Below are 21,444 nucleotides of genomic sequence, written 5' to 3'. Positions count from 1 at the left end.
CTCTTAGCAGTTTGTTCCTATATAATTATTTTTATAGAAATTTCGCTCCTTACGAGGTGGCATGGATTCGACACAAGCTCAATTTTTTTAAAACAGGCACTTCTTTATTTATATTAGATTAGAAATTAATTTTTAGATTTGAATTTAAGTTTTCCTATCAAATTGCGCATGGCAGCGCAGCATATTCAAATCTAATGCCTCGAATATTTAAATTTACATTACCAAAGTGTATCAATTAGTATTTTGAAATCAATCTTCATTCATATAAAAAACCTAAATACATTTTTTAAAAACTTGAGAATATCTCCATTAAGGACGTTCCTCACTCTCTTGATTTTCTTTGACGTTCCAGATGCCAAGCGTCGGAAATAGCATTTTAATTCCTATTGTAAATTTGTATTTTGCTGTTAGAAACTCGTTGTGAACTGCTTCGACGAACTATCTTTGCTTAATTCAGTCCTCACTGTAGCTGCAGTTTTTTCTTCCTAAATTGGAATCGATTTCAAATTTTATCGATTTTTTTCTCATATTCAGAATAATTGTTCAGCACGATATTTCAAATTATTAGTCCTTATGTTTTGCGCGTATTTGCTGATTTTATCTCTTTCTGGTCAAACCTTTACCAGGAGTAATCTTTAGTAAGTTGTTTCATATTCTTTACAACATACGGGTAATTAAGTTACCTTCAATTTACCAGCTATTTTTCATTTCGAAACATTTCTATTTAAATTGGGATGCCTTTACTATTTTGATAATTTTATCTGCACGTTGAAACATATAATAATTAAAACGCTAAAATACGTAATAATGAGTTACCACTTCATAGTCTTATGCAATTATATTTACCGTACATAACATTAAATTCAGCCTTAATTATGTAATAAATTAAGTTACCCTAAATTCCATTAGTTAATTGAGTCACCACCTTAAATATCTATCAAAATATTAAATATTGGTATCTTTGTATCCAAATTGCAGGTTCTCATGCATAGACACCGAAATCTAAGAACTATTTGGGGAAATTTCAATGGCCTATTAAATAGCACAGTTTAATAAAAGAGTTTTGTTTATTCTTATGCATGTTAGAATTATGCATTGGAATAACAATAGAAAAAAATTCTTAAAGAAAATACTGATCCAGAGTTCTACAACCGCAAAATTAGATCCTTGAAGAAAAAACTGAGAGTGATTCACAAAAAACGGAACGAGAGCTCGGAATGGCTCATAATTTACAAAAAATTAGTTCGTGAATTGAATAGAGAAAAGAAAATAGCCAAAGATAGTTTTCTACAGAAAATAATCGGGATAGATAATGGAAATAAATTTTACAAGTACCTCCGGAGGAGGAAAGACAACAGGGAAAACATAACAGCTCTAACAAAAGAGGATGGGACACTAATAGTTGATGATAAGGAAAAAGCTAATACGTTTAACAATTGGTATGCAAGTGTATTTAAGGTCATGGTAAATAAAAAGGATCCTGTAGATTCATCTCTGAGTCAACAAGGAGGCGAAAAAATATTAAATACCAAAAGTATTAAAACGACGAGCGCAGAAATTTATAAAAAAATTATGAAAATGAGGGCAAATAAATCAAAAGGGCCAGATGGTATCTCAATTGACTTGCTTAAATTGGGCGGTAGCGTAGTTTCAAATTATATAAATCATTTATTCAATGTTACCTTAAACAATAATGCCGTGCCAAATGCTTAGGCGGAAGGGGGCATATGTTACGCCAATTTTCAAAGGAGGAGATAATGCACTAGTTGATAATTATAGACCGGTAAGCTTGACATCAGTTGTATGCAAGCTATTAGAAAAGATAATGGCTGATTATCTCTGGGACTTGTGGGAGAGTGAGAATTGGTTGTATAGTCGCCAATACGGTTTTAGAAAAGGGTACTCTTGCGAAACTCAGCTATTAGGGTTCTGCCAAGAAATTTTCGACTCTATGGATGCGGGAATAGAGGTGGATGCTATAATAGTCGACCTGTCAAAAGCCTTTGACAAAGTTGACCACGATCGCTTAATGCTTAAGATGGGCCAATTGCCACTACACACAGATGGAAGAGTAATCTCTTGGGTCAGAAATTTCGAACACAAAGGGTCAAATTAGGAGAAGTGTATTCTGAAAAAGCAAGGGTAACATCGGGAGTCCCACAAGGAAGCGTACTTGGTCCGCTCTTGTTTTTAATATATATAAATGATCTCCCAATAAATATTAATTCTCAGATAAGACTTTTTGCAGACGATTTTATTATCTACAGGAAAGTCGAAAATGACAGAGACCGTGACAAACTTCAAAGGGACATTAATAAAATGGCAGATTGGGTGACAAAAAATGGGATGGATATTAATGTTAACAAATGCAAATCCATCACTTTTAGCAATAAGGTAAATGGAAACAATAGGGAATATAAATTCTCAGAGAATGTCATTCCTAGAAGTGATACTGTCAAATACTTAGGTGTATATTTAACTAAGGACTTAGGGTGGGGGCTAAATGTGGAGTACATCTATAAGAAAGCTTTCAAAACTCTTCATTGGGTAATAAGAAACCTCAAAGGGAGCGTTAGAGCAACCAAGGAGAAGGCTTATCAGACCCTAGTAAGACCAATTTTAGAGTACGCTTCTCTTGTATGGGACCCTCATGAAGAAGGTCATATTAAAAACCTGGAAAAGGTGCAAAGAAAGGCTGCCCGATATGTACTGGGGAAGCATGGGAGGATGGAGAGTGTGTCTGACATGCTAGAAACGCTGGGCTGGGAACCTCTAGAATCTGGAAGAAAAGTAAGCAGACTTTGTGGAATGTTCCGAATTTTGAAGGGGGAGAAAGCTTGGGCAGATCTTAGGAAAGAGGCGGGGAACCCAAATTTTATAGGCAGAAATGATCACAAATTTAAGATAAAATGCCGGGCACAGAGAACAAATAAAAAAAAATTTTCTTTTCTAAATAGAACAATTGTTGAGTGGAACACCTTACCTGCAAAAATATTCGAGCCCTTTCCTAACAGAGTGTATACTTTTAAGAATAGATGTAAGGCATATATGTAATAATTTGATTGATATGTGGTGTATGGTATTATATGTAATAGCTTAATTTTTTTTAATTTATCTTTTTTTTTCTTGCTGATTAATGGTTGTAAATGGGATGGGGATTCACTTGTTTTGTTAAAGAGATTTGTGTTTTGAAGTCTAGTTTTATGTATTATCTTTTGCAATTATTTGGGACTTGTGTGCCATCTGACAATGTCTATCAGCACATGTGTATTTTTAATAATAATAACAATAATAATAAATATTTCTTTTTAGAGATTTAATCTATCGATAAATTTAAATGTAAGTTGGTAAAATATTTTATCCTCTAAAATCGTATTGAAGCGTTTCTTTCTAATCTTATCATGAATGTTTAGTTTAAAACAGTAAACAATCGTCTCTTTAATATCTCAATCGAACAATTGCTTGCCGGACGCTATCATGAAATTAACTCAATTTTTGAGAATTCAATTGCCGATTATTCTGAAGTTTTTAAATACAGACATATCATAATGCCAAGACTGTTACCTTAAAACAAGGGAAGGTCACGCTAATGAAGATATTGTTATGTCCCGGGATAATTTCCCCGACGTTGCTCATTCCTCTTTCGCGAGGAGATCTGTTCGCTTGCTGCGCATTTCACATATTGGGATTTTTCCACTGCTTACCTGTCACTCAGGTGCTTGCGTCGCCTCGAAGGAGGAGGGGGCAAGCATGCGAACGCAGCTCGCGAATATGACTGAATATGGGAATAAAGCGCAGTAGAATGCTGAATCCGGGGCGCGACCGGATGCCGCGATCAAATAAAAACCCCGCGGAACCTTCATTCCGGGTCTTTTCGTCGAGGGGCCGTGTACACGTCGGGATGGGGAGCCGAGAGCCGTGGAAGCGGAGACTCGCCGATTGACCCGGGGTTCGCCGCAGGACAAGATACTCGCGCCGGAGTCGCTCTTGTTTAAATACAAACTCCTAGCGAAAGACCCCGTCTCTTTTATTTCACCGTACCAACTCGCCAATTGGACCACCTTCGTCGTCCGGAAATTCCTCAGCGTTAGTCAAGATCCTTTTCTGAGACGTCCCTTGTCGCGCTGTCCTCGAGGGGACACGACAACTTTGGTGGAGGCGCCGGGTACTGCATTATTTGTAAGACAACGCAGAAGAGGATCCGCAGAAGGACTCGGCCAAAGGCGCGGTCGTGGTACGGTAAGTATTCTTCCGTTCTTTTTTTCTCTTCTTCTTCTTCTTTTTTGTGCGGGATTGGACTAGAGAGGAATCGGTAGTAAGGCCGATCTTCCTAGCAAAGGGGGGTTAATTGATTAATGCATAATTGGTGATACATTGTTACGGAGTAGGCATCGGTGGTGACGCTGTCTTCTTTTTCATTTTTTTTAATTGAATTAACTGTTCGCCTCTCCTGCCATTTCTCCGACTGAATCCTACAAAGTGGTCCCGACTTTGCCAGGATTACGGGAGGACCACGGTCTTGACCGGTTTAAGGTGTACAACTTACTCCTGGGCATTCGGCCCGAAATCCTTTTATCATATAGTGCTTTCTTTCGCGTGTATTAGCGTTAAGTATATCTGCCTTGTCTTGTTAGTTAGAATATTTTTTTTTTGGGGGGTTGCTTTCCGTGTGTTTATGAATAACGACCAGCGAAGGAGTCGCAGGATCCGAGGGGATTCGCCCGTATATTACGCGCTAGTCCGTCCGCGACAGGGTGTGGGCCGTGAAGTCGCAGGGGAAACGGAACCGGGTGAGGCGCGTGCGATACTCACGGGAGGAGAGCAGGACGAGATCGGAAGTACCGCCGATACAGTAATCCTCACGGAAGGTTCAGATACCGGCATGGCCGAGAGGGAAGACACATATGGGGGGGAACCGCGAGGGAGATCGAGGGCACAGGGGTGCAATTTGACACCCCCGACGTTCAGCGGGCACCCAGGGGAAGACGTAAATACATTCCTTTCCAAATTTAACAGAATTGCAGCCGCAAATGCGTGGGATGAAGAAACAAAGATCCGTTTGATACCATGCTTTTTAACGGGGACTGCGGGTAGATGGCTTAATGCGTTAGCGGGTTACGACCCGGAGAACGGCACCCTCGAGGGGGATTGGCAAGGATTTTGCCGGTCCATTAGAATTGCGTTCAGAGGGGTGTGGGCCGCGGAATTGAAAGAATGTGAGTTGAGGGAAAGGAAGCAGGGTCCTAATGAGCCAATCGACGACTACTTCTATGACGTGAGAGCCTTGTGTAGGGAGGTTGACCCTGAAATGGCCGACCGGGAAGTCGTTCGGCACTTGATAAAGGGGCTCCGACCCGCATTGGTGCGCGTGGTCGTCCCGGCAAGACCAGAAACGCCTACGCAGGTGCTCGGATGCCTAAAAGCGTACGAGGAAGCCGACTTCATTGCACAAGTAAATACAAGGACGCCGGCCCACCAACCCGGAAGGAGGATGACACAAGAGGAAAGAAAAGAGGGGTCCGAGAGCGTTCGGCAGTTGGAAAGGGAGGTCCGCGAGCTCAAACGTAGGATCGAAAGGGAAAAGAATCGGCCCGAGGGAGGATAGGCGGGGTGCGGATGACAAATGGCTGCCCGCGTCGAGAGGTAGGCGAGAGGCACCACGATGGCAAGAGGGCCCTAGACGGGTCGGGGGACCCAGTCGTACTAACGACGGAAGACCCATATGCTACCGCTGTAGGGCAGTGGGCCATGTCGCAGCGGTTTGCCCGACGGCCGATAGCGGAGGAACGAGGTGTTACCAATGTCAGGGGATGGGTCACAGAGCGGCCGACTGCCCGTCGCGCAGGAGGGACCATCCTCGGGACTACCAAGCAAAAAACGAGCGTCCGCAGGCCAAGTAGGGGGTACGCCTGTCGGAAGCATTGGAGAAAGATCCCTCCTAACGATCGAAGGCGCGATTAATGGACGTGAGTACCCGATCATATTGGACACAGGATCCGTGATTAGTGTTATAAGTAGCGAAATTATCGACCCCCAATGTGTGAAACCAAAACGACTACGTATACGTTTGGCGAATGGAAACCCCGGAGAAACACTGGGAGAAGCGGAATTATGCGTGCAAATCGGAGGAATGTGTTTTAGGGAGAATGCGGCAGTTATGGATGGGTTAGTTGGACCCCTTTTGCTTGGCCATAACTTTTTGAAACGTCATAAAGCAATAATAAATTATGATAAGTGTGATGTCACCCTCAAGGGTTCCCTCGGTGAGACAGTGGTGCAAATGATGGGATCTGAAATTCGGGGCGAAGAAGCCCGATGTGGGGTAGCGCAAGACTTGTGGGGGGGTGACCTCATGGCCCGAGGCCTTCCCGAGCTGCCAGGGGTGAGTCACCAAAAGTGGTCACTGAAGGGTGACGTCACGGTGCCACCCGGGGACGGGGTTGATTGTAGGTTGGATGGACCGAGGCCGTCAGGCGGAGGACGAATAGTTCCGGCCAGACGCTTAACCGATGAGGGTCTGAGCCTGGGGGTCGTCCGCCCTGAGGGGGAATATATGATCGCCACCCTTTTCAACCATCGAAGGGTGCCAAGACGGTTGCACAATTTCACGGGTCGTTCAAAGTAATTAAGCAGGCAGGGCTGATGAATAAAGGTTTGTGCTTGTGCTAATGTGTCGCTTTTATTACAGAGAAAAACAGCTAAGAGTATGGCGTTAATACCCAACCAACCTGGGAGGATCTGTTGCGTCCACTTTCGTTACGCTCGAATTTTAAGTAATTAGAAGAAAAATTAGTGCGGGGGCAAATTAAATTGGACTAGAACGAATTGGTCAGTAAAATTTGCGGACGCAACAGAAACCTCCTCAGATGCGTGGGGAACAGCCTTGGGAGGAATTGGACTGACCTGGTGTATTTTACTCACTTTGGCATGTGTATACCTTCGATATAAAGTCCAAAACCTGGAGAAGCATATGGTCTACCTGGTAAAGACGGAAAACGGTACGGAGTTGTTCACCGTGAGGAGCACGAGGAACGTGGGAAAGGTGAGTGTTGTGAAGATATTTTGATTCTGTTTTTTCTCCTCCAGGTGGTAAAAACATCTTTGTTATGTTTTTAACTGCAATGAGGGAGGGGACAGCGAGAGAAGATGGGCCGGCAAGGGGCCTCACCCCATGCGGATGGGGAATCCCGCATGGAAGGACAGTCCTCGGAGGGGACAGTTAAAAGAAAGGTATTTTGATTCTGTTGTTCCCCTCCAGGTGGTAAAAACATCTTTGTTATGTTTTTAACTGCAAGAAGGGGGGGCAGAAAAAGAGGAGCCAAGAAAGGGTTCACACTATACGGACGGGGAATCCCGTATAGAGAGAGAGTCCTTGGATGGGACAGTTATTCTGTTTTTTCTCCTCCAGGTGGTAAAAACGCCTTTGTTATGTTTTTAACTGCAATTAGGGAGGGGACAGCGAAAAAGAGGAGCCAAGAAAGGGTTCGCACTATACGGACGGGGAATCCCGTATAGAGAGACAGTCCTCGAATGGGACAGTTAAAAGAAATACTTGCAGGGGTGTCTGAAGGAAGCACATGGGGACAGCGAGAGAAGAGGGGCCGGCAAGGGGCCTCACCCCATGCGGATGGGGAATCCCGCATGAAAGAGCAGTCCCAGGGTGGGACAGTCGAAAGGGAAGTTACCGGGGTAACCGGGGAAAGTAAATGGGGACCTAGAGAGGGGTCTTGCCATCGAGAGCTTAAGCAAACTTGGAAAGGGGTCGTTGACCACTCGGCCGAAGGAGGAGACGCTCGAAAAATCAGCTGATAAACCCCGAGACACCTCCCGTTCGGAAGAAAGGGAGGGGGGCTGTGAGGAACTTTGCCTCGCGAATTGGGATCCCAAGAAAAGAAAGAAAAAAAAACCGTTGTAAGAGAATTATTAGTGCACTTAAGTGACTGGTTAACCATGGTAATATATGCAAATAAGTATTAGCGACGTAAGCATAAGACCTAGGTTTAAGGGGGGAAACGAATGAGCAATCCGGGAGGAATGCATATGAACCTTTGTTATGTTTAGTTAATGTAATGTAGTAGAGAATAGTCATAGGTTATTGGTGATGAATCCCATTGATTGCCTGTGGAGGAGGATGGAATGGGTGGACTGATCAACCATCTCTTCCCCTTTTTCTCAGGGTCAACCAAGGGGAGTCGAAGTCGAAACGGTAGTCACCTCGGAGAAGAATGAAGGGGATTAAATGTCACATTTGTCTATTGGGAATGCTGGTTTGGGTCGCTTATGGGATGAAGCACCTGGGGGAAGTGCCAGTAGATATTACGGCGGGAGCCCTGTTCAGAACTTTACCCAATGTTACGGTTTACGAGACGTCATACCCTCTTGTTTGGAAAATACCTTTTAACCCAAGGAGAGAGCTGGAAAATTTCAGATCGTATGCATCCAACTGCGTAAGGGAGAGTCACCCAGGAATTTGTTAGGCCATACATGCGTTTCTGGCCCTGGCCTTAAATAACTGGAACCCAAGGTACTGGGCTGATCCACTGACGGAGGCACCGCTGACATCGGATGGAGGGGCGTTTTCATCCTCTTTCATCCTCCCGATGCGGCGGCACGCGGAGCGAGTCGCCATATCGGAGGCAGAGGCTGAGGAAGTCGAGGTGAGGACGGACAACCTTGGCGACTTACTCACACTGCCAGCACAGAGCGTGACAATCTCAGAGCATGGAGGGATACCTGGAGGATCTGGCTGGGGTGTCTTGGCCTACCTCCAATCCATTATCGCCTCACAGACGGGGGTCCTCAGGGCTTGCCAAGCTCGGAGGCTCTCCCCGGAGCTCGTCAATCTTCGGATCTTGAAGGAGCGATTACAGGTGGTTCGCCGGACCATCGAAGCGACGGACTACGACTTGGCCATTCGGCACTTCTCCAGGAGAGGTACAAGTCTCAAAGTCCAAGCTTGCAACATCTACACCGACGAGCTATGCATGCTGGCGGACCCGCTTGGAGACACGCTGGGGACCATCAAGTGTGCCGAGGCAATGGGCAAGGGGGACACGGCTAAGGAGATGACGGCATCCTGCCCAATAGCGTGTGGGAGATCGCCTGATACCATCGTCACCAAGTGTGTTTGGTGTGTAAAAGACAGTTACTTCCAGACAGTTGAACGCCCCTGGGAGCGTACGCGCCAGGAAAGTACTCAGTTGCAGGTCGGGGACTGTGTCCCGACAGTGCAATTTCGAAGACCACCTGAGACTAGGGCACCCATCCCACCACCTAATTCCTTAATCCCCAAAGTGGCATTACCCACCCTGTATGAAAGTGTGGACGGTAGTGACGGCCTTGTTGAAGATCAATATTTGGCGATGCAACCAATAGACACAAGGAGAGACACATAATGGTGTTTTCAGATGATTTTTACTAGTGTTTTTGAGGGTTAATGGCATTTTCAGTAGGCGAAGGACACGTATAAGATTCAAGTGAACTCTGTAGTTTCAGCATGAACGCATTGATAGTTATAAATCCACGTGTATCTCCATCTGCCATTTAAGGTTGCAATACGTTAACTTAGGTACCTCTTTACCTTGTCAATACTTAAGGTTGAAAGGACACATGATTAAATTGATGGTATGGGTATAGTATCATTCCCTTTGTGAATGAATTCCGAATAAATATTTTGAGAAATATCAAATGAAAGCCTTTTTTTAGTATGCATAATCGTTTTAACTTCCTTTTCACCCTTTCTTTGTAAACTGACTGTTTGCCTTGGAATTGTAGCTTAAAATTGAAACAAAGCTGAAAACCCCGGGGTATATTTTACTTGATTCTTTGATTTAAAATTGGAAAGAGTTTTAAGATGAGAATATCAAAAACTGTATGAATGGGTTTTTTGTTGCAATTGAAAAACTTGGATTCTATTAGCGTTTGGATCTTACACATCCATTTCTCCATGGCGAAACAGTGAATTTAAAATAAAATTCACGGTTTTGTTAAGTAAGATAAATAGCATACCCTTTTCAAGGAGTCGGGTAAATTACGTTTCTTTAGGAAACCATGCATGCCATTGATTACATGCTGGTTATATGCTCGTATCTCGTTAAAATTATATGTTTAGGGAAGATATTTGTAAAAAACGTCCTCCACATGAATAATTCCGACTGCTGCGAGATCCTTTCAACCATAAAACTGACCAATATTGTCACTAGTAATGGCCAATGAAAGAGAAGGCATGTTGTTTAGGGCTAATTTCAGTATTCAGAAATAAGTACATGGTGATGTGAACTTTCTTTGTTCACGAGCATTTTTTCTTAGTCTTACATATACATTTGTGTCTCATTTGAATAATGGACCGTTAATTAATTCGCGCGGGAACTGGAACCGGAATGCACACGATAATGTTCTACGAATGGAATCAAAATCATCATCGTGTATACCTTAATGTTGACTTCCGCGGGTTTCTGCTGATGTATACACTTCTGTTCCAGATTTTATCCACGTGTAATGATTTTTAAACATGTTTGAAAGTACTCAACATCGTTTACTTTTCGGCGTTCCAACTGGCTTTTTGAGGTAAAGTGCAATTTTTTATTTCACTCCGGATCATAGCCATTTGGGTTCCGCGTGGCCTTTTTGCTCCGTTTGCATTTTTTCATTTTATTTCACTTCATAAGCATATATTTCTTTTTGACAGTTTTCAATTATTGAACATGTACAACATGTTCCGGTCTTCCGGTTCCGGTTTTTAAACAAAACATAAACCGGTCTTCCCTGTTAAAACAGGCGAACATATAAAGCAAATATATTGTATTTAAAAAACTTAAACGAGGATGAAATCCTGAATAGCAATGTGTACAAGGATAAATTTAAAGTGTTTGTATGAGGTGAAAGTTACAATTAAAGAGAGAGTGACGCGTTGCAATATATATATATATATATATATATATATATATATATATATATATATATATATATATATATATACAAAAGCCATTGCATTGCATAGCTTGCATTACGCTCATGTAAACCTCTTTTTGCATGGTTTAACAGAGTGTATACAAATTCCAAAGAAACTGCGGGAGATGCCGCAACAGTAACTTTTTAACGGAGTCATCCGCTAATGTGCATTTCAATGCAACAATTTCAGAGTGTAAAAATCATTCGCCTTGACTGGGATTCGAACCCAGATCCCTCAATATCCGGTCGAGTGCTTTAGCCACTTAAGCTACCGAGGCGTCCTCTTAAAGTCTGAATTTTAAGAATAGATGTAAGGCATATATGTAATAATTTGATTTATGTGTGGTGTAATGTATTATATGTAATAGCTTAATTTTATTTTTAATTTATCTTTTTTTTCTTCTTGCTGATTAATGGCTGTAAATGGGATGGGGATTCACTTGTTTTGTTAAAGAGATTTGTGTTTTGAAGTCTAGTTTTATGTACTATCTTTTGCAATTATTTGGGACTTGTGTGCCACCTGACAATGTCTATTAGCACATGTGTATTTTTAATAATAATAATAAGTGAATGAGTTCAAAATACATAAAATGTAATTTCAATTCATCAAACTACGTATAACGTTGCTTTCCCTGATAATTTTCCTTAATGAAATGAATCCTTAAATTTCGAAGTTTATTTAGTTCTTATAATTTTAAAAATTTGTAATAATTATTGAAATATGCTTTCCACCATTGCAACCAGTTTCTGAAAAGGGACTCCAAATGTTTATTGTTGATAGAGAGAAATATTAGAGGTTTGAGCGAAATATATTTTGATATTGAATGCACTATTTGCACTGATTTCACCTCTGACTGAAAAATGGAAGTGCCACCGAATAGTTTCAGTTTAGTTTCCAAAACGTTTGTAACCATTCTTGCCCCTGAAAAATGAACAGTGCTTCTTCATATTAATCGGTGAGACCACGAATGCGATTATTTATTCATTTCATAAAAGTGAAAAAAGATGGCCATATTCTAACCCACCTCTTCTAAAAGACTAGGGAAAGTAAAATTTGGAAATTTTAGTTCCCGCGCAAACTCCGAAGTTTACTAAGCCCTTCACATAAAATGAATCGATCGCTGAAAAATATCTTTCTCTCCCAAAGGGACTGGCCAATGCTCTACGTGGAAAACAGTTTGCACTGGCTTAATTACTCAGCCAACAGCGCCTTTATTGGGGCAGTCGCTCGGGACATGGGATGACGCCCTCACAAACATTGACTTCCGGCGTATAGTTGTATACGGCGAACCCTGGGTCCCCCTCGCCGCTCTTTTCACGCTCATCCCACTCCCCGCTCATTCCACCCCTATAGTGCTTTCAGCCTTCGAGCTCTGAAGTTTGACGTATGCCCCTTTCAAAACCCTTGCGTTCGCGACAAAATTCCTAATCGCGCTTCAGTTTCCCTCTCCGAGGGAGGCCGACGCGTTACTTTTTCACATGGCCCAAGACTCATTTACCCCACGTGGGGCCGATGGTTACGTTTAGGGGAGCTTATGACGATATCTCTTATCGTTCAACGGCCAGAAACGACTTTACACATTATGCCAGCCGTCATCACCCTGGCGGGTAACATTCCCGTGCTGTGGGAGGCATTGAGCGCTTATTAAGGTGTGAAATAATGAGAAAATACCCGAAAAAATAGAACAATCAGCGAAAACATTCTGCTGGCATAATATTGTTAACAATTTTAGATCATTGAAATGAATGCGAAGCAATAAAGTACTTTTTTCATACACTTTAAAGATCGGTTTGACTCAGATCTCGACTCAACTATCCTAACTGCCAACACAATTCAATATCTTTATGCATGTTACCTCATATTTAGATTTTTTCGAAGCATACTCTCGTCAACTTATCCAGAATCGATGAGTGAAAATAAAACAAAATGCAGAATTGCAATTTCACAAAAATTCAAATTATTCTTTAAAAATTTTATGCAATGTTTTTATGCACAGTTAGTTTATAAATTATGTTAATTGCTCCTCATCATAAATGGAATTCCGCCATGTCTGGGTTTCAACTATTTTCTCATACTCACACGCAGCGTTGAGAAGAATGTTCGTTTCTTGAAAGATGTACTAACCGTAAAACATAATATTTTCTTAGCAATGGTCTAGCTCCTTATCTTTATAGCTCGAAATCACCTCTGTCTGTAATTTTATCGTGGCCGTAGACTGTTTTGTTACCTTGGCCATATGTGCCATCGTAGAATACTGTTTGATCTAATGCCTGTAATCTCCGAGGTCATTATCCTAATCTTGCAATCCCGATCGGAGGTTTCCAATGTACTATCCAGTAGCTAATCCTCCGAAAGTTTTCGCCAAACTTTTCAACTTCATTGCTAACGTAGAACATGTCTAAGTAAAGTATCATCTTAGATTTCCTATCATTTGATAGGTCCATAGTATCCAAGTGTAGGATCTTAAGCTATGAGTAGCGAAATCTTGGAAATTGGCAACGAAGTTGCCTCAGAGAGTCTCTTTCGGTCGCTGTCTTCACGACTGCTCATTCTTTGGATAAAATTTCCAGTCCTCAGCTAGAGGTCCACTCTCAATGAGGTCCACACATCTAGTGGTCTGCTCATCATCTGCACGCTAGACGGAATTGCCCATGAAAATGTGTTCATTAGCGTTGGTCACGCACCAAAACATCAATTAACACTGAAAATCAAATTATTATTTTTTTAGATTCGTCTTTCATTTCGAAGTATTGGCATAAAAATATGGACTAAGAAATTTCCAACTTCAGAGTCAACTTTCTTCATTTTCGTGATTTCAATGAAAATTGAATACTCTAACCACATTTGATTAAGATTCAAGTGGAATGCGTTCAGAATAGCTATGTGACTGGGATGTAAATCCAGAGAGTTAGAGGGGCAAAATTATTTCTTTCAAATAAAAAATACTTGCCGATGGAAAAATATAGAAGCAGATATTTAGTATTTCATATGAATTAGTAATTTTCTAGATGTACCTACCCAGCATTAACGATGCCCTTTATGAGAAATAAAAATGTTATGAGAATCAATTTTACGCGCGATTGAAAAAATATAGGGAATGACTCGTTATCGTGAACACGTTATATCAGCGTTATGAGAATTGTTTAAAACTTATACTCATAGAAATATATCATTTCACACCTTTTTATTCTCTGAGTTCAGGCCGTTTCTTCTGTACTTCCCAATATTTTTCTATTTAGTTCACCAAACAGAGTCACAACTTTATGAAGATAAGATACAGTTATGCCTAATGTAATTTTTTATCTGAAAAAATGATAAATTATGGGCTGAGAAGAATAAATTTGTAAAACCATTATGAAAAATTTCACAACTTTTATTATGTCTGGATCTATGCTTATAATTACATTCTGCGGTTATAAATCACTTTTGACTACATTCGCTACAATGTGCTTATCAAAACTCCCTCATTTAATCAGCGTGCACTTTTAGGTCTCTGCTAAGTTTTTTTTTCCAAATTTATCTGGTATAGATGTAGCAACACCTCACCGAGGTAGGAAAATATGGCTTTTTTTCAACACAGGATGTGACTCGAAAATTTCACTTTGAAGCAGTCATATGGCAATACATCAAGTATGACCTCGTCATGTAGGATGATATGCGGCGGATCATGGTGCTGAGCATGAGAAAGAGCACGGATGCCTAAATTTAAACCTATTGTGTGTAATTAACTATTAAAGAGTGGAACTTGACTCAAGAAACGCTCGAAACTTCTCGTATCATCTTATTTTTGTGAGCTTTCAATAGCTCAAGGTATATATTATATCAGCCACCACTATTAACTCGACTGGATGCTAATCTGGCCTCTCCCATGCCAAGCATAACTAAGAGTAGCCTGTATCAAGAAATAAAGCGTATAAATATTTAAAAAAATATGATGATGGATTTTCTTTACGAAAATAATAAAATATCTCTCATGCATTCATTCTGTCTCTTCCTGATGGTCTTTCATATTCACCTGGGAAATCTTTACTTCAAACGTTATCTTTCAACCTCTTTCGATCTGAAGTTTCGTTGAATCGGAGAACGGAAATAAGCTTGTGAATCCCATTGATGCAGAGCACCTTCCTTTCACTTTTCTATTTGCCTCTTGCTAGAAGCTTTCAATTTTTCCATGCTCATGCCCAATTTAATATTTTATTTTCTTTGTGATTCGTAATGCTTTCTGGGTACTTGGTAAATTCTCAGAAACGTTCTCCTTTACGTTTAAAAGCGCCTTAAATTTTCACATTGTCCGCAGTATATGCGATTCCGCTGGTCCTTAGTCTGCTTTATAACAGCGTTCTTCTTCATCTCCACCACTTCTGATAATTTTTCATTTTTTTATCACTCGAATCCTCTCGTTTCTCCTTACCTTTATGCCGTTATCGATATCGAAAAACGCAGGATTTGATCGTTTGAAGCTGAGACCGGTAACCAATTTGAACTTTGTATGAGTTTGCAAGTGAATTTTTTTATGCTATTAAATGCGTTGCGTCGTTTTCCTTGGTACATATTTTACATATATTTGAAGTAAACAAGAAAATTTTGTTCTTAAATATAATATATACCTATGCATGTAAATAATAAATAATGATATATATAACCTTGGTGTTTTAATACACAGTATAACATATCTCTTGTATCTGAGGCGCGGATAAAAATATCCTGCAATCCCCTCAAGAAGAGATATTAGCATGTTTAGATCTCCTGAAGCGAACCCAAGGAACGCTTAATATCCTTTGGGATATAATGGTGAAACTTTGTCAAAGTTGGCGAGTAACACTACACTTGAAATCGGTGGTGCAAGAACAAGCAAACTGATATACCCCTCTTTTCTTACTTTTCATTATTCTCAGATCTTTCATTAATGAAAACGAAAGAGTCAAATTATGAATTAGCTACTGGAATTTGAGAAGATTGCCATGAAATGAACAGTATTTGATAACTTAAGTGATTAATTGACAAATAACTCTACTGTATGTAAGTGACTATGTATGTATGAATGTATGTAGGTATGTATGAATATGTATGTATGAGACTAATATCATAGGCCAAGAATTCTGGTCTGGAGTTGACATGTAATGTAATTCGATGCGTGTGAATTAGGTGGCAGAAAGAGATAAATTTTTGGTGGGCATAAATAGTTGCAATGGTTTTAGAAAAGTTCCCTATGAAATAGCGGCAAGGTCATTTAGTTTCCCAGAGGAAAGGAATAGTGAAAACCTTTTGAACCTTTACTCGGCAAAATGGGTTATTTACCTTAAATGTGTGGTTCAAGTAAACAACCATACATTTATAGTTATGGAAGTGTGTACTAAACTGGTGCTAAAAGTCTTGAGCGAGGAAAAAAAACTGTCGCGGGTGGAAATTTCGCAAGAAATTTTGGACTGCATCCAGGAAGATGAAGATTTTCTCGACAACGTTATTACCTCTAAGGATAGCTCAAAAAGAGCTCAAAGGATATCGGTTCGACTCCATCGAGGCGGTTCAAGCGGCGACGACAAAGGCTCTCAACAGTATTCCGGGAAACCGACTTCCAGCGGGCTTTGGACGAGTGGCAGACACACCGAACTAAGTGTATCGATGCAGGAGGAATGCATTTTGAAGTTTATTAAGTTAATGTAATGATAGCTACAATAAATTTTAATTTTTGGAACCAGTCCCGATACTTATTGTACAGACCCTGTTTATCTGGAAAACGAAAATACGACTTTTTCTTGGAGGTATTAGAAAGAAAAAATTGTTGATTGAATGAAATTTACCTGGAAATATTTAAGTGGGGAGATGAAAAGGTGTATAGACTAGGGGAATGAGAAATTGAAAGATTCTGTTTTCGAGGTACCTTCAAGTTTAAAAGGATCCCATTGGAATAGATACAAATAGGTAGTTGAGTTTATGTGAATTCTCTCTTTATAAATAAAACGCATAGTTGGCGGCCCCGTGCAGTTCTCAGGGTTAGTTTAGATACCACTAAATTAAGTGGCGTTTTCAGTTCTTAGAATTACGTTGTAGTGTGCAGGAAATATGTTTGAAAATCCTCTTGTGACCCTGCGAAGTTCATCGACGATATAGTGGGTGATGATATTATAGATGAGGAAAATATGTATCCATGGATACAAGAGTTCAAAGAAGGCCCAATTCAGTGGGGTAAATAACCCAGGAAGCCTTAGTCGCGGACCATTAGTTATTTCCCAGTAAGCAAGACTCCTACGAATGGATTTAAAATGAATTAAAATATACCTTGAACGTTCGCTTGGGGTCTTATATATTAACAATCATGATTGACAACTGGATCCTGGGGTTGCACAGCAAATTTTTTCTTTCGCGTGTGATAGGTAGCCATACCGAGCACAATGGTACGGGAAAAGTAATTCAGAGATATGATAAAATGGCTTATTCTTCTAAACCTGATGTTTATTGAATATTTTCAAAACTTTTAAAACTTTTTTGACTGTTATGGATGATGCACTGATCAAAACACAGTCTCAAGTCAACTGCTGCAAAATATCTCTGCAGAAATTTAAAAACCGTTATTTCGAAAACAAATATGATATTTTTCATTTACGTCAGCGCTTTGGGAATAAGCTCCCTTGGTGCAAATGTAGCGACGCACAATTGATATTTAATGAAAAATGAATGGCGTCATGATGAATTTTAATGGTGTTCTATATGCAGCGTGGTTTTGTACGGAGCGTCAACTTAGTAATTGAAGCAAGATGATAAGCGTAAATTGGAGGATTTTGGGAGTTATGTGAGGAGAATAATGAAAAAAGAAAAATAGAAGAAATTAAAAAATAATTGAAAAAGTACTAGTTGTGATGGGGGAGTAGGCAGGAATATTGGAAGAAATCCAAAGTAGGTAGGTCAAGTGGTAGGCAGAGCATGTTGACTGGTGATGGAATGCTGAAGACTGTGATAAGAGGGGAGATCGTTAGGGAAGCAATGAGGAGAGTGGTAAAAGTTAGATTTGTTCTGCGGAATGAAGGAATATTAAATGTGCAAGGAATTAAAGGCTTTATTTCAGCGTGGGCTCAGGTTGTTTCTTGGTTGAGGCTAAGAAATATATAGAAATGCTAAGTTTGCGTTCATCCAAAACACAACTTACACGGTGATTGAGCACACTTAATAATTATGCCACGTTTAACTCTGAATTCACATCAAAACTTAGAGATGTAATGAAAGAAGATGTTTAGAACGACGTCAAATTTCGTTGGAGCAGTCCGTGGTTGCATTTGAAGTATTTGGAGAGTCATTACCCAGATGATGTAACATTTTTTAATTATTCTTGTAATGAAAAGTATACCTTTAAAGATAATTTTTGTAAGGATATATAAAAATATATTTGAATAAAAAAATCAATTTTATTTTAGTGCCTGTGAAAAATGTGGGAGTAAAAAGTGTGATTTGCATCGTAAAAAATGAAAATAACAATCCTGCCCAGATGAGAAGATTTGGTTTCCTGTTTTATCGTTGCTCTAATGTGTTCTTTTCTCAGTTACGGGAACTGAAATGCATTTTAATAAATGTGGAACGACGAAATAAGAGCGTTTATTACTCCATTATTCCTGAAAAACGCTAGTTATTTCAAGAATTTGAGGAGTTTCAACACGCACTCTTTTTTCCCAAAAATGATTTTCCATCTTCGCCCAAAAAACATTTCCCCTTCAAGTCGAGGCTTCAGACCAATGCACGAGATGATTTGACTCCAGGAGCAATTTTAAGTTCTTCGAAATAAAGCGGATTGAAAACGACGGAGTTGATGCGCTTTCCTCGATCCCTATCTTTTACCGAGTATTATTTTCACTCAGCACGTTCCCTCTTCCTCATCCCGTTTTCCTACCTCGGCAAAAGCGGAAGGGCACCGAATATTTTTTGCCGTTTTGGGGAACGAAGAAAAGCGGGTAGAAAACTCTGCCGCAGCCAGAGTTACGTTCAATGTCATGGGATATTCCATTACATGGACGACAATATACAAAATACTTCATGTGGCATTCCATTTCGACGCCGATTCATCAAGGAATACGATGTGGGAATAAATATGTACAAGGAGTTATTTTATTTCTTTTGTTGGCTCTGTAAGAATCACCTCCGAGTAATGGTCGCCGTACACATTATGTCCAGCTTTGTATGGACCCTTCAATGTAGGGAGACGTAGAAAAAGTGTGCCTAATCATAACTTATTCCAAGTACATCCTTCTATAAATTGATGACATTGAGTTACTCATCACTGAATTTTGTATAGATTAAGGGTAATTTGAGTTGACTTTGAAAAAATAATTATGGACCTTATGTGATACTTTCACAATGTTTTACATACCTGTATATGGTGTCGTGGTTGGCTGGCCTTAAAAGTAAAAGTGCAGCAGCAATTATTCCCTTGTTTAAAAAAAATCCACCCTACCCGGTAGACTTATCTCTCTAAATTAAATTTAAAGAGCATATATCATATAACTTTGTATATATATATATATATATGTATATATATATATATATTTACATATATACACACACATGTATATATTGAATTCTGCCCAATTTAGGTATAGTATGGTTACTATGAGGTTGAACATAGGCTCAATATCGATCATTTCACGGTAGTTTTATTTAATTTGACACACCAAAAATTTGGCAAAACAGTTTGCTATAAACTCCTTAGTTTGATGCGTTGTCACCCATTCAAAAGTCGTACGGGATACATTCAAAAGAATGTAATCCACAGATATATATTTCGATGCTACAAAAACGAAAATCTCTCAGCCGCAGTCATGCACGTCGTCAAAGAAACCAATCCCCACCACAAGTTGAAAATCTAGTGCCACTCAACCCCTCCCCCCTATCCCCTCTCTGGGCGTGTACTGGGTTAATTGCATCCGCGAGAGGACATTCCTTTTCTCCCATGCCCTATCTCCCTCCATCTCTCTTAGGGAGAAAAGAGAACGGAGTGACTCATCTCCTGAACGCGACTCGCGAGATGGTCCTCGGTTATCTTAACAGAACTTGGGGATGGGTTCTGGGGAGGCAAGCGGTAGCGTTCGAGGTGGTGTGAGGAAGGTTTATTTTGGCTCCCTTCCCCTCTAGGGATGACGAAGATTACGCGGCTTGCTCGGCAGGGTTGTGAGTGCATTGCAACCTCCAACTCCCGGGTGTCCGTTCCCTTCTACGGACTCGCCTCCTTCCATCCAATCCCACGAGGCCCTTCACGGTGATTGCGAAATGCCTTACGGCGCACGTGGGGAATCATCTGCCGCACTTTTCATCATCTAATTCGTTGGGCAGTTCCATGTCCTCGTGGAATGACCTCGTCGTGAACCCCATTAAAATTTTCCTCACTAGTAATTTATTGGAAAATTACCTTTTCCTTTCAAGGAGTTCAACTAGATATCAGTTAGTATAGTAAAGATACTGCAGTGGTGATGTGTGTGCATGGATTGCTAAAAACCAGCTCCTAAGAGAGATGATATTTTCTTTATGGTAGGTTTTTCCGGACGAAAGTTTAGAGTATGACAATAGGAAGATTTTCTTAAGTACTCTCATTTACATTTCTGTACGTAAAGTATTAAATGTTTACCTAGTTTCCCAGGAAAATGTTGTTGGTTTTTAAAACAGAACTATTCAAAGGACAATATTCAGTATGGTATGATGGATAAAGGTAAGCATTGCATCTTACAATGGCACACGGCGAAATTCGCAGTGTGGTTCCCTTCCCTCTGGCGCTACGGTTTCCAAGAAACATCAGAAAAAGTCGAACATGGACTCTCCGAACAACGAATTCAATGCCGCTTCGTCTAACGTACCACCAAAATAGATCTTAAGCTAGATTTCAGAAATTACAGAGGGCGCCCGCAAGCGCTCAATTTAGGTTTACGAGTTGACAGGAAATGGACAGGACCAGAATGCAGAACAAATTTTAAATCGATCTTATAACGTGGAAACTTGGAGTTATAATAAATCGATGAAAATTTAAAAAAGTGTGACCCAATATTTACGATAGCATTTGATTAGGTGATTTCCATGCAAAAATTTTTTTATATTATTACATATGTAAAAACAAAGAGGCATATTATTGCTATGATTTATACATTTTTCAAGTTCAGTGTGTAAGAGTACGAGAACTACTCACATTTGCTACAAAATTCATACTTAATCAAGGTAGGCACTCTTTCACGGTCAGTTGTGCTTACTCAAATGCTGGCTTTCCATTTACTCAACAATTCTCTTAGAGATTCGGTATGCCATTGTTTAGGCATTCGCAGTGGCCGCGGGATAGTTTGGAATTAAGGTTATAGGAGGGGACATCTGCAGCACTGCATCCGATAAGCGCACTATGGAAATGATTACGCTCTCGAGGCTCTAGGATGATTAAATTAATGCTCTGGTCTGGAAGTATAAGCAAGTCACATTCCACACGCGCTAAGCGCAAGCTTAGTTTTATCCGCCTCAAGCACATGAAGAAT

This window comes from Hetaerina americana, unplaced genomic scaffold, assembly GCF_022747635.1.
Source record: "Hetaerina americana unplaced genomic scaffold, ioHetAmer1.1.p SCAF_83, whole genome shotgun sequence".
Lineage (NCBI taxonomy): Eukaryota > Metazoa > Arthropoda > Insecta > Odonata > Calopterygidae > Hetaerina > Hetaerina americana.
This window is presented reverse-complemented; position numbering follows the sequence as displayed.